Below are 13,446 nucleotides of genomic sequence, written 5' to 3'. Positions count from 1 at the left end.
GCCTCCTCCAGATCTAATATGGGAATTATTGGACTGCATGATCCTCAGAAAGTTTTGTTACTAAAAACAGTTTCGTGGCTTCTTAGCTAAGATTTGGATGAATGTAAAAACAGCATGATTAGCATGGCTATTGTAGTTTAACCAATCAGGGCTTCTTACATTGTGCTATTCTAATAGATTAAACATGCATAGATGTTCAAAATACTTAAGCATAGCTCGTGCTTATGATATGCAGAAAACTGGAAAGTATAACAGGAAAGGGAGAATTAAGAAACTACATTTATGATATATTGCACTAAATGCTAACTATACTAAATCTAAAGTTCACTGAAGTCTCTGTGAATGCTAATTGTATAAAAATGGTATACCAATGAGATGCCAGATATAGATGACTCAATTTAAAGAGAGTCTCCTATGTGAGATTTGAGCAAGATGATAGACTTCATTAACCCAAAGAAAGAGGCCTTAGAGAAACCAACACCTGGCAATTTCATCTTCATTGGCTGTCACAGGACAGTGATAAAATAAAGTTTTTTGTTTACTCTCCTAGTTTTGTTATGAAAGTCTTAGTAAGGAAACAGGTTTTATATGCAAATTTTGAAATTTTCTATTGTTTTACTGTTATGATCAAGCTTTATTCACTTAGTTATATGTTTATTTTTATTGCTTTTGTCTCTTTGAGTCAGGGTCACATGTATCCCAGGCTTGCCTTGAAATTATTAGTCAACTCATGCCTACCTTGATGTCACGGTTCTACTGCCTCACCTTCTCAAGTACTAGGATTATAGGTGTATTTCTATGCCTTCTTTCTTCATTTATTTTTAATTTTAATTTTAATTTGATTTAACTTATTATGGATTACAGTGTAATAATAGTTAAATGCTTATTCAGAGCAAGTGCAGATCACACCAGGATAGGTAGTATTTTCCTTTCCCTAGAGTCTTTATGTTTGGGATATCCAGGTCCATTTTGGAAGGATCTTCTAAATAGATATGATATACTATCATAAAAAGTTGTCACAACATCATTCTATGGATATATATATATACATATATATATATATATATATATATATATATATATATATATATCACACTTTCTTTATCCATTCTGCAGGAGAGATTCCAGGCTAATTATTTTATCTTGGCTATGGTGGATGTTGACATAAGAAACAGGGAACAGTGGGTATCTCTTTAGTATACTGATTTTGACCACTGTGGTTGAAATTGGGTAGCTGATAATATTTTAGCCTATCTTTATGTTGTTTCATGAATGCCTTAAAAGCAGACAACCTCTTTAACAAATGGCTTGAGAACACATGCGGAATGAGGGATAATGTGTATCACTAGTTATTTGACAAAGTATAACATCCAGAACATCGAAGGAACTTAAAGAGTAAATAAAACCATAAGTCATCCAAATGGGAAGATTAACAATCTCTGACCTCAAGCTGTACTGTAAAGCAATAGTGAGGGGTTGGGGATTTAGCTCAGTGGTAGAGCTCTTGCCTAGCAAGCGCAAGGCCCTGGGTTCGGTCCCCAGCTCCGGAAAAAAAAGGTGTAAGCAATAGTGATAAAGACCATATAGTATTTGAACAGGCACAGGTCAATCAATGTACAGACAGGTCAATCAATGGAATAGAATTAAAGACCCAGAAATAAACCCGCACACATATGGACACTTGATCTTTGACAAAGAAGCCAAAAACATACAGTAGAAAGCAGAAAGCATCTTCAATACATGGTGCTTGTCTAACTGGTGGTGTGTGTATGTGGAAGAATGAAAATAGATCTATATTTAGCATCTTGCACAAAGCTCAAGTCCAAGTGGATCAAGGACCTCAACATAAAACCAGATACACTGAATCTAATAGAAGAGAAAGTGGGAAAGAGCCTCGAACTCTTTGGCAAAGGGAGAAATTTCCTGAACAGAACTCCAATGGCTTAGGCTTTAAGATCAACACTTAATAAGTGAGACCTCATGAAACTGAAAAGCTTCTGTAAGACAAAAGACACCATCAATAGGACAAATCAGAGTGGGAAAATATCTTCACTAACCGTATATCTGATAGAGGGCTAAAAATCCAAAATCTATTAAGAACTCAAGAAGTTAACCCCCCCAAACAAAAATAAACATTTAAAAATGGGGTACAAAGCTAAACAGAATTCACAGCAGAAGATTCTTGAATGGAGGAGAAACACTTAAAGAAATATTCAAAGTTCTTAGTCATCAGGGAAATGCAAATTAAAATGACCCTGAGATTCCAGGTTATGTAAATCAGAATGGCTATGATCAAAAACTCATGTTGCTGGTGGGACTGCAAACTGGCACAACCACTCTGGAAATCAATCTGGCAGTTCCTTAGAAAATTGGAAATATTTCTATCTGAAGACCCAGCTACTTTACTTTTGAACATCTACCCAAAAGATGAGTGATAACAGACACACATGTTTCACTATGTTCATAGGAGACTTATTTGTAATAGCTAGAAGCTGGAAACAACTTAGATGTCCCTCAACCGAAGAATAGTTACAGAAAATATGGTTTATTTACACAATGGAATACTATTCAGATATTAAAAACCAAGACATCATGAATTTTGCAGGCGTATTGATGGAACTAGAAAATATACTGAGTGAGGTAACCCAGACCCAAAAGAACATTCATGGTATATACTCACTGATATGTGGATATTATCCAAAGACTGCAGAATACCTAGGATACAACCAATAGGCTGTAAGAAATTTAACAAATAGAAAGACCCAAGTGAGGATGCTTCAATCCCACTTAGAAGGGGAAAGAAAATAATCATTAGAGGCAGAGAGAGAGAGGGACTAGGTGAGAAAGGGAAGGGGGGAAGGGGAACAGAATTAGGTATGGGGGCAGAAGAGAAGCCCCTAGGGCCAGGAGAATGAATGGAACTATGCAGCCTCTGGGATGGGAGGTAGGGGGATCCTCTCAGAAGTATGAGAGACCTAGGAGGTGAGAGACTCTCAGGACTCAATGGGGATGGCCTTAACCAAAATGTTCAACAATGGGAGAAGGAACTCAAAGAATCTACCTTCAGGAGATAGACAGGGTATCATATGGAGGAACTGGGTTACCAACCTAGAGTCAAAATTTCTGACCCAGAAGTGTTCCTATCTAAAAGAACTGCAGGGACAAAAATGGAAAAGAGACTGAAGGAAAGGCAGTCCAATGACTTACCCAAGTTATGATCCATGTCACGGCTGGGGTACACCAAGGCCTGACACTACTACTTTTGCTATGCTGTGCTTCCAGACAGGAGCTTAGCATGGCTGTCTTTTGAGAGGCCCTACCAGCAGCTGATTGAGACAGATGAAGATACTTAAAGCCAACCATTGGACTGATGTTGGGGACTCCTATGGTTGAATTAGGAGAAGGATTGAGGAAGCTGAAGGGGAGGATGTGCTATAGAAAGACCACAAGTCCCAACTAACCTGGACCCCAAGGAACTCGCAGAGACTGAGTTGCCAACAAGGCACTATACACCTGCTGGTCTGAGGCCGCTGGCGTATATACACCAGAGGCCAACCTTGTTTTGCCTTAGTTGGAGAAGATGTGACTAATCCAAGAGGCCCCAGGGAACAGGGAGATCTGGTGGTGGGTGGAGCACCCTATTGGAGGCAAGGGGGCGGAGGAATGGAGGAATGTGGGAGGGGAAACCAGGAAGGAGGGCCACAGCTAGAATGTAAATAGATAAAATAATTTTAAAATGGGAAGATTATATGAAGTTTCTACAAAGAAATACAAGTAGCCAATATAGTATGAAAAATTCTCAACAGCCTTCTCTATCAGGTAAGTGCACAGTCACAGAGAGAAGCTCCTATTCCTGATAGACTGCTGATTATAAGGGAAAGAAAAAGAGTAGCAGGCTGTTAAGGCTGTGGAGAAAGAAAAACAAACAAACAAACAAACAAACAAACAAAAACCAGAACCCCCTCCATATTCTATTTAGATGCAACTGTGTGACCTCTCTAGCAACATCCACAAGGCTACTATGTCTGGTTTGAGGTTTTTTTTTCCTAAGATTTATTTATTTATTTATTATATAAAAGTACACTGTAGCTGTCTTCAGACACACCAGAAGAGGGCATCAGATCTCATTACAGATGCTTGTGAGCCACCATGTAGTTGCTGGGATTTGAACGCAGAACCTCTGGAAGAGCAGTCAGCACTCTTAACCACTGAGCCTAGATATCACAGAACATAACATTTCCAAAAGATATGATTGAAATTAATGAGTTTGTAATTCCTATCTAACAGTTAGTTGCCCCTGTAATTCTTCATTACAATTAAAACTTTCTTTTTCTTCTTATTTACATATATTCTATAATAGCATAAAACTAGGAACTAGCTTTCTGTTTTGTTTTGTTTTGTTTTGTTTTGTTTGTTTTGTTTTGAAGAAGAGTCTTCCTCCACCCCAGGCTCACCGGGACTCATTCTGTAATCTGGTAGACTGTGAGAGGAAAGCGATCCTCCTGTCTCAGCCTCCTAAGTGGTAGGATTGTAGGCATGAATTACCATGCATGGCTAAGGAGTGATCTCAGTGGATAGAGATAGTTGGAAGTTTTATTTTGTAGCAATCAAGGAAACATCTGGCCCAAAGTAAGTAAGAGATCATAAAATTGTCGAATGAGCAGCAGGTTCAATTTTAGAACTTCAAATCGAGTATTATTCAAGCTAGCAAGGGTGACATTCCTCTGTCTTGATCATGACTCAGCAGTTAAAATGCACCCAGCCACTCTGGATGATATGGTGGATGTTCAACTTTGATATACGCCTCAAGTAGATTAGTGCTGATTCTGAAGGCTTAACTATGACTGAAATGTGCTTTCATATTCTTTTCGAATGCAACATGTTTACCACACATTTCCAAGTGTGAAATTCAAGGCCACTGCCTGAAAAACCCAAAAGCACTTTAGAGCTTTTTTGTAGAGACGTCTGATTCTGGGAAACATTTTTGTGCAGTCTCCACAGACATTATTTAACTTAAGTTCCAAGTGACCTTTAGGCCAAGCAAACATCGCTTGCAGAGAGCATTTTAGTTTATTTGAAGTGGAAAGTAAATGAAGGAGAAATCTTGTTTACTTTCTAGCTAAGGGAGAGACTCAAGTTCCTGGCATGGCGCTGTTAATTAGGCAGTGGGAATTTTGACTGGGTGTTCCAACGGATTAATATTTGAGTGAGCTTTCACTGAATTAAAGTTTGACACCTTGTGAGAGTCTGGATTGAAAGTCTTGTAACTGTGTTTTGCCTTTCAGAATATGCATCAACTTCTGCCTTTTCCTTTGCAAAGTGAAATGTATTTTTGTGACAAATTTTAAACCATGTGTAGTTTCTAACAACTGAATAGCAAGGATATACCTGAGTTTTTCTGTGTTGACATCAACACATGCATTTTAATTATTTTATGACATATTTTTCCTAATTAAAGTTTCTATGTAACATTAGGAAGGATGGTTTGAGATTCAGATAGCTAAGCACTAAAAACTCAGCTCTAACAGTTGGCCATTGTGTGAACTTGGGTAAGAATTTAACCTTTTCTATCCTCAATTTTTGTGTTTGCATATCTAATAACAATTCATATATTTCACAGAAGTACCATGAGATCATGTTACATGCACAAAGCAATTTAGGGATACTGTTAAATATATTTATTATTCATTAATGCACTGACTAATCTGTTCTTATGTTTTGCAGGGGTTTAGACTGCATTAGATGAATGTGTACGCTTTAATGGCATTAGCTGTGTTTTTTAGAAAAACTAGTTCTTACACTAGTAGATAAGATAGTAAATTTGCTTTGAAACCAAGAATTTAGTCATTTACTCCTCATCAAACAACATCATTTTAGGTAATAATTTCCAAGTTTCTTATGTGTGAAAGATTGTGGTTATTTTTTACATTTGCTAAGAAAATACATTGTTTATATATGTTCGTATGACAAAGATTTCTATTAAACTTTTAAGAGAAAATATTTAGATACTAGAATTTGGAGACTGAAGTGTAGAATTTTCCTTTCTTCTTTTTTATAGTCTCTAAACACACATTGAGCTGCCCAGGATGCTAACTATAATTTATACAAAGGAGTGTTAGTCAGCATGGCTTTGCAACTGTGAGGATGGAGAGTAAATTAAAACAGGTCAGGGCAGTGGCAGGGCAGATGGAGTCTAAGTATCAAGGCTTATCCGATCCATCGATGTTTTCATGCCCACAGTAGCTACTGCAAGGAGCTTCCCGAAGAAAAGCAATCTCTTCAGCCAGTGTGACCACTTGGAAGGTGGAAATGTCCAGACAGTGCAGCCAGTGATGGAGACCTGGAGCCTGTGCTCATGTCCTTTCATGTGCTCCTCCTTTCCTGTAAAACCAGTTCATGGAAACTTATCTAAGCTCCTGGGTTACCAGCTCTATCAGTCCTTTGGTCTTTGTTAAAGTTTTGGTAGATGAAGCACTGTAAGGAGAGGAAAAATTAAGTACTACACCCAGGATATACGTCAATACCTGTCAAAGAAATTGGTGTTGTTGTTGGAGTAAAATAGTTCACCAAATGGTATTTTGGGATTCCAGAGAGCGGGTTAAAGATGTAGCATTGATTTTGGTTGTTTGCAATTGGAATTTTACAAATACTTGACACCTAAGTAAGAATAGGAAGAAGCGATTCATTCACGTTCTTAGACCCAAACAACTTTGCTTACAACACTCTCCTACTATGGGACTTTTGTAGCAACATTAAAGTCTGAATGACCATTCACTTAGTCAAACAATTTAGTGCTTCCATGAAGATACTTTCAAACAAGTGTTGACACATGATACAAAGATTATAGTTCCTGTCTGTTTGCCCTGTGGTATTAACTTCACCTGAATCTCAGGGAGTTCTCGGCCACCCACTGAAGTGGTTCACTAGTCTCCAAGCATGAGCATTTTTCTTTAAACACACAGTGGATTAACAGCCTAATTACCCACATCTCTTTCATTAATATAAAATTCCCTCCTTTTGTTTTTCAGGGATGTCTGTGGAGATACTGGAACACAATTCAAATGTGAGTCACTGACTAAACAGGGGAGGAGAAATTTGAGGTCTTGGCCAATTGTTCTTGTCACCCCATCTGCTGATGAACAAGACTGAACATATCTTTACAGTATATTGTGTTAGCCAAAGGAACAAACAAGGAAGCTGACAAAAACCAGGTGTGACAATGTAGCTAGTCTATTGTACCCAGTTGTTTAATTTCTAGTTGAGATGTGGTGCTATGTAAGTATTTTGTAAGTAGTTGATACTTGACATCAGTGGACTTTAAGGAAAAGAGATTGTCTTAGTTAATTTGAGTAGATGATATCAGCAGTTCAAAACCTGCAGATGAATATGTTTTTCCTGAAAGAAAAAGAATTCTCCTTGTGACATCAGCTGCTAGTCTTCTCATTGACTTGTCTTATGGATAATTCTCTTGTTTGCCTGTTCTTTAGTCTCTCTCTCTCTCTCTCTCTCTCTCTCTCTCTCTCTCTCTCTCTCTCTTTTGTGGAACATGCAAGAACTTGTGATAAGAAATTGCATAGTAATACAGTTTCAAGGATTAGATGTTTTTGGAGGGTAGGAGATAAATTATATTTCCAAAGCAAACTCTTTTCTGTGCTGCAAATGGCATCAAATACATCACTAGAAATATGGGTATTTGCACTACTCTCAAGGGGGAGGTGCTGGGATAAGTGTGAATATATCTTTTCCTAAGACAGAAAGCTATAATACTACTGAAATTACATATATTGTCAAATTGGCTTAATTGTACTTGAGTCTGTGCCCATTCTTCCCACCTATTTCTCAAAATTATAAGCATTTTTTGTTTTCTGAATATTGATCAGATGTGGAATATTTTATTGCTAAAACTTAAAGAAGCTCAGCAGTTACTGGTTTTCATTTATACTGATGCCTCGTAAAGAATGTAAACATTTATTCTTTCCTTGTGGAACGCAAGGCTCATGGGTACCCAAGTTCTCCTGTGTACTCAGCCTCCAAGTCTAATTTATCAGGGCTATTTTCAAGCCTTTGCAGTAAATTTGGCATCCAGAGCTTCCAGAGACTTTTTGAGACCTTGTTCATCTCTTTCCACTACGATGAAATTTCCCATCTGTGAGATTTTCACAGGTTGTAGTACCACGTTAATTAGACTGTTGGTGTTAATGACAGATTGATACAATAGGTTTGTGGCAAAAATAAAATTATGTTGACTATCTTATGAGTAATTAGCAGTAGTACTAGTTCTTATTTTCATTTTTGGTAAGGATGAAATAGAACATATTTGCAAGATCAATGTTTATATATCATATACCCAACAATGTGTTAATATGCTTCTTCAAAGAGTTCTGATTCCATATGGCAGCTACAGTTGGTGTTCCTGTAGTTGAAATGATAGGAGTTGGTGATGCACCCAGAATCCACCTGGATCTTCTCAGGATCCATATTTATGAATTGAATGGAGACATCATGGGCTTAGCCACTCTCAAAGTAGCAGTAACCTCTACTGTTCTCTTGAGCACGAGTCATTGTTTTCATTCTTTGTTTTGATTTAAAAAAGATAGATAAACCCTTAGCCAGACTAACCAGAGGACACAGAGAGTGCGTCCAAATTAACAAAATCAGAAATGAAAAGGGAGACATAACAACAGATTCAGAGGAAATTCAAAAAATCATCAGATCTTACTATAAAAACCTATATTCAACAAAACTTGAAAATCTTCAGGAAATGGACAATTTCCTAGACAGATACCAGGTACCGAAGTTAAATCAGGAACAGATAAACCAGGTAAACAACCCCATAACTCCTAAGGAAATAGAAGCAGTCATTAAAGGTCTCCCAACCAAAAAGAGCCCAGGTCCAGACGGGTTTAGTGCAGAATTCTATCAAACCTTCATAGAAGACCTCATACCAATATTATCCAAACTATTCCACAAAATTGAAACAGATGGATCACTACCAAATACCTTCTACGAAGCCACAATTACTCTTATACCTAAACCACACAAAGACACAACAAAGAAAGAGAACTTCAGACCAATTTCCCTTATGAATATCGACGCAAAGATACTCAACAAAATTCTGGCAAACCGAATCCAAGAGCACATCAGGACAATCATCCACCATGACCAAGTAGGCTTCATCCCAGGCATGCAGGGATGGTTTAATATACGGAAAACCATCAACATGATCCATTATATAAACAAACTGAAAGAACAAAACCACATGATCATTTCATTAGATGCTGAGAAAGCATTTGACAAAATTCAACACCCCTTCATGATAAAAGTCCTGGAAAGAATAGGAATTCAAGGCCCATACCTGAACATAGTAAAAGCCATATACAGCAAACCAGTTGCTAACATTAAACTAAATGGAGAGAAACTTGAAGCAATCCCACTACAATCAGGGACTAGACAAGGCTGCCCACTCTCTCCCTACTTATTCAATATAGTTCTTGAAGTTCTAGCCAGAGCAATCAGACAACAAAAGGAGGTCAAGGGGATACAGATCGGAAAAGAAGAAGTAAAAATATCACTATTTGCAGATGATATGATAGTATATTTAAGTGATCCCAAAAGTTCCACCGGAGAACTACTAAAGCTGATAAACAACTTCAGCAAAGTGGCTGGGTATAAAATTAACTCAAATAAATCAACTCAAATAAATCAATGCCTTCCTCTATACAAAAGAGAAACAAGCCGAGAAAGAAATTAGCGAAAGGACACCCTTCATAATAGACCCAAATAATATAAAGTACCTCGGTGTGACTTTAACAAAGCAAGTAAAAGATCTGTACAATAAGAACTTCAAGACACTGAAGAAGGAAATTGAAGAAGACCTCAGAAGATGGAAAGATCTCCCATGCTCATGGATTGGCAGGATTAATATAGTAAAAATGGCCATTTTACCAAAAGCAATCTACAGATTCAATGCAATCCCCATCAAAATACCAATCCAATTCTTCAAAGAGTTAGACAGAACAATTTGCAAATTCATCTGGAATAACAAAAAACCCAGGATAGCTAAAGCTATCCTCAACAATAAAAGGACTTCAGGGGGAATCACTATCCTTGAACTCAAGCAGTATTACAGAGCAATAGTGATAAAAACTGCATGGTATTGGTACAGAGACAGACAGATAGACCAATGGAATAGAATTGAAGACCCAGAAATGAACCCACACACCTATGGTCACTTGATTTTTGACAAAGGAGCCAAAACCATCTAATGGAAAAAAGATAGCATTTTCAGCAAATGGTGCTGGTTCAACTGGAGGTCAACATGTAGAAGAATGCAGATCGATCCATGCTTATCACCCTCTACAAAGCTTAAGTCCAAGTGGATCAAGGACCTCCACATCAAACCAGATACACTCAAACTAATAGAAGAAAAACTAGGGAAGCATCTGGAACACATGGGCACTGGAAAAAATTTCCTAAACAAAACACCAATGGCTTACGCTCTAAGATCAAGAATCGACAAATGGGATCTCATAAAACTGCAAAGCTTCTGTAAGGCAAAGGACACTGTGTTTAGGACAAAACGGCAGCCAACAGATTGGGAAAAGATCTTTACCAATCCTACAACAGATAGAGGCCTTATATCCAAAATATACAAAGAACTCAAGAAGTTAGACCGCAGGGAGACAAATAACCCTATTAAAAAATGGGGTTCAGAGCTAAACAAAGAATTCACAGCTGAGGAATGCCGAATGGCTGAGAAACACCTAAAGAAATGTTCAACATCTTTAGTCATAAGGGAAATGCAAATCAAAACAACTCTGAGATTTCACCTCACACTAGTGAGAATGGCTAAGATCAAAAACTCAGGTGACAGCAGATGCTGGCAAGGATGCGGAGAAAGAGGAACACTCCTCCATTGTTGGTGGGATTGCAGACTGGTACAACCATTCTGGAAATCAGTCTGGAGGTTCCTCAGAAAATTGGACATTGAACTGCCTGAGGATCCAGCTATACCTCTCTTGGGCATATACCCAAAAGATGCCCCAACATATAAAAAAGACACATGCCCCACTATGTTCATTGCAGCCTTATTTATAATAGCCAGAAGCTGGAAAGAACCCAGATGCCCTTCAACAGAGGAATGGATACAGAAAATGTGGTACATCTACACAATGGAATATTACTCAGCTATCAAAAACAACGAGTTTATGAAATTCGTAGGCAAATGTTTGGAACTGGAAAATATCATCCTGAGTGAGCTAACCCAATCACAGAAAGACATACATGGTATGCACTCATTGATAAGTGGCTATTAGCCCAAATGCTTGAATTACCTACCCTAGATGCCTAGAACAAATGAAACTCAAGACGGATGATCAAAATGTGAATGCTTCACTCCTTCTTTAAAAGGGGAACAAGAATACCCTTGGCAGGGAAGAGAGAGGCAAAGATTAAAACAGAGACTGAAGGAACACCCATTCAGAGCCTGACCCACATGTGGCCCATGCATATACAGCCACCCAATTAGACAAGATGGATGAAGCAAAGAAGTGCAGACTGACAGGAGCCGGATGTAGATCGCTCCTGAGAGACACAGCCAGAATACAGCAAATACAGAGGCGAATGCCAGCAGCAAACCACTGAACTGAGAATAGGACCCCCGTTGAAGGAATCAGAGAAAGAACTGGAAGAGCTTGAAGGGGCTCGAGACCCCATATGTACAACAATGACAAGCAACCAGAGCTTCCAGGGACTAAGCCACTACCTAAAGACTATACATGGACTGACCCTGGACTCTGACCTCATAGGTAGCAATGCATATCCTAGTAAGAGCACCAGTGGAAGGGGAAGCCCTGGGTCCTGCTAAGACTGAACCCCCAGTGAACTAGACTGGTGGGGGGAGGGCGGCAATGCGGGGAGGGTTGGGAGGGGAACACCCATAAGGAAGGGTAGGGGGGAGGGGGATGTTTGCCCGGACACCGGGAAAGGGAATAACACTCGAAATGTATATAAGAAATACTCAAGTTAATAAAAAAAAAAAAAGGATTTTTTTAGAAAGTGCCACTGGAACTTTCCTCCTATAATAGCTTTTATGTCACAGGGCAAGAAGTCATTTTAGAACCTGGTAACCACCAAGTATGTCAGTGCAATCAGTGTTAGGGACTTCGAGAACCACCTGGTGCTTTGTAAATGAAGATGATCCACCATGAAGCAAAGTTGGCCTATCTGTCCATTTTCTGAACTTTGCATGCTCACTTTAACAAACAGATCTTCCTGATGCTTTCGGTCTTTGCCTACTAAAGCCTATTTGAGACTGTGCATAGTGAGTTTTGTTCTCCTATCTATGTAGTGCTTGAGACAACAACCACAGGTTCTTTCCAGAAATGAATCAGGAGTTACTTTTTATGAATACCTAAGTCAGTATTGAAAAGTCTTTTCATGTACAATCTGATGGCTTTATTACATGGGTTCTGGATGGGAAAATTGGTTCAAATTTAAAAAGTGGACAAGGGGCTGAATGTTTTTATTAGACTGTCCACTCCTAGATCCCCAGTTATCATTTCTTAGTTTCTTCTTTTACAAATTGGAAATAACTCTTAATGGCTGCTTATTTATCATAAGGATAGCATGTTATTACCTATTTCTATAGTTCTCCATATTTTAAATGGAAACCCTATTGAGTCTGAAAGTCTGTTGGGGGTAAGATTTGAACTTTCTGAAACTTTCTCTGAGACTTTGCTACTTTTATGATTAAACATTTTTTTTCTGTCCTTCAGTTCCAGGATCTGAGAGTCTCTTTAGATGTTGCCAAGGAAAATCTCTCAGGATTTAATTGCTGATTAATCATCCCCAGTCTTTCAATTCTTTTCATCTAAGTCATCTTTGTCCCTGAAAATAGCAATCCAATTCCATTGTTCATGTTTTTGATGTACTTCTTAAAAGTTGGAGATTTTATTTCTTTCAGTGCATTCTCTGCTGGGGCATATGAGAGTCTAGAGTGAATGTTCTTACAAAGTTCACTGCTACTGTATGCCAAGATGCCAATGTTCTTTCTGTGGCAGAGAAAGGGTCTTCCTTGACAGCACAATGGGTGACTTGAGCTGATCTCTTGGACTCCTTTTATTATTTGTTCTTGTATGTCGTGCTTTTCAGCTTGACAGAGATTTTTCTCAAGAGATTTACCTGGTAGAATTTTTGAGCTGAACAACTGTGAGAAAATGAAGAGTGCAAGGAGAGATCCAGAATGATGTTAGATTCTGTTGGAGTCAAAGACGTGATGAACATTGGGGTTGAGGGGTTGAATGGAACACTCGCTTCAATGGATATAAGGAATGTTTGAAAGGGTTTGTTACCTTTAGCGTGCTCTCTCTCTCTCCTCTCTCTCCTCTCTCTCTCTCCTCTCTCTCTCTCTCTCTCTCTCTCTCTCTCTCTCCTTCTCTCTTTCTC

This window comes from Rattus norvegicus, chromosome 14 (assembly GCF_036323735.1).
Source record: "Rattus norvegicus strain BN/NHsdMcwi chromosome 14, GRCr8, whole genome shotgun sequence".
NCBI classification, from domain to species: Eukaryota; Metazoa; Chordata; class Mammalia; order Rodentia; family Muridae; genus Rattus; species Rattus norvegicus.
Note: the sequence above shows the minus strand (reverse complement) of the source record.